The sequence below is a fragment of the Cyprinodon variegatus genome, unplaced genomic scaffold (assembly GCF_000732505.1).
Source record: "Cyprinodon variegatus isolate N-32 unplaced genomic scaffold, C_variegatus-1.0 Scaffold2300, whole genome shotgun sequence".
NCBI lineage: Eukaryota > Metazoa > Chordata > Actinopteri > Cyprinodontiformes > Cyprinodontidae > Cyprinodon > Cyprinodon variegatus.
In genome coordinates, this window is record NW_015152753.1 from 18,084 (window position 1) to 19,997 (window position 1,914).

Sequence of the window (1,914 nt, forward strand, 5' to 3'; positions counted from 1 at the left end):
TTTTCTGTGTTGTTAAATTCTGATTGATTTGTCAGGTTTTCACTTCCAAACAGATGGTCAGACAGAGACAGCCAAACAAGGAAATCAAGACTAAGATCCGCATGCACTGTGAGGCTAATACCTCCAAGTGGGCCAGCCAACCTCCCTGGGTCGAGCATGCCATCAACTTGGCTCCCTTTAGCACCACTGGACTCTCTCTATTCTATATAGTGTTTGGTTTTCAGCCACCGGTGTTCACCATACAGGAGAGGGAGTCCAGTGCTCCCTCCGTCCACCTTTCTACCTTTAGGTGCCAGTGGACTTGGAGAAGGGCCAGGCAGTGCCATTGCCAAGGCTCTGGTTGGTCAAGCTAGGGTTGCCAAGCCCAGAGGGTTCAGGCGCCCACTTACAGGGTGGGGCACAATGTTTGGCTATCCACTAAGGATCTTTCCCTTAAGGTCGATAATAAAAAGCTAACTCCCGGCTTCATTGAGCCCTTCCCCTTTACCAAGGTGGTGAACCCGGTGGCCGTCCGCCTCCACCTCCCTAGTTCTTTGAGAATCCACCCCACTTTTCATGTTTCCCGGGTTAAACCCGTAAAGACCTTATGAAGTAAAAAAAAAATTGTGTGTTCAACTTATATCTTTCTTTTTAAGTAAGAAGTATATTTGTTGAGGGTCACAAGGGTGTAAGATGACCCTTCAGAAACTTAGCAGAGTTTCATAACAGGATAAACATCTGTGTAGAAGCTAGGAACTGTCAGTTTGAAATATAGGTCCTTTTAAAAATATTAGCATATTGTGATTAAGTTCATTAATTTCCATAATGTAATGATGAAACTTGAACATTCATATATTTTAGATTCATTGCAACTAACTGACATATTTCAGGTCTTTTATTGTATTAATACAGGTGATTTTGGCATACAGCTCATGAAAACCAAAAATTCCTATCTCAGAAAATTAGCATATCATGAAAAAGGTCTCTAAACGAGCCATGCACCTAATCATCTGAATCAACAAATTAGCTCTAAACACCTACAAAAGACTCCTGAGGCCTTTAAAATTCTAAGCCTGGTTCATCACTCAAAACTCCAATCATGGATAAGACTGCCGACCTGACTGCTGTCCAGAGGGCCATCATTGACACCCTCAAACAAGAGGGTATGACACAAAAAGAAATTTCTGAATGAATAGGCTGTTCCCAGAGTGCTGTATCAAGGCACCTCAGTGGAAAGTCTGTGGGAAGGAAAAAGTGTGGCGGAAAGCGCTGCACATTGAGAAGAGGTGAATGGACCCTGAGGAAGATCGTGGAGAAGGGCAGATTCCAGACCTTGGGGGACCTGCGGAAGCAGTGGACTGAGTCTGGAGTAGAAACATCCAGAGCCACCGTACAGAGGCGTGTGCAGGAAATGGGCTACAGGTGCCGCATTCCCCAGGTCATGCCACTTTTGAACCAGAAACAGCAGCAGAGGCGCCTGACCTGGGCCACAGAGATGTAGCACTGGACTGTTGCTCAGTGGTCCAAAGTACTTTTATCGGATAAAAGAAAATTTTGCATGTCATTTAGAAATCAAGGTGCCAGAGTCTGGAGAAAGACTGGGGCGAAGGAAATGCCAAAATGCCAGAAGTCCAGTGTCCAGTACCCACAGTCAGTGATGGTCTGGGGTGCCATGTCAGCTGCTCCTTGGAGCATGCAGCCCAGCATTTCGAAGTCCATGAAAATAAGGAGACCCCAAGTGTTTTGGCTGTGAATTTAAACAGGTCTACCCTTCGGCGGGTTTTACCGCCCTAGGCTATGTTGCTTAGCAACCGTGAAAGTTGACACACAAAGCAGGAAAAGAATGAAAACGGAAGTTTTCAAAACTGTTTATTTATTTTTTATTATAAAGTGAACAAAGACTACACTCACAAGAATCCAGAGTGGAATAAAGGT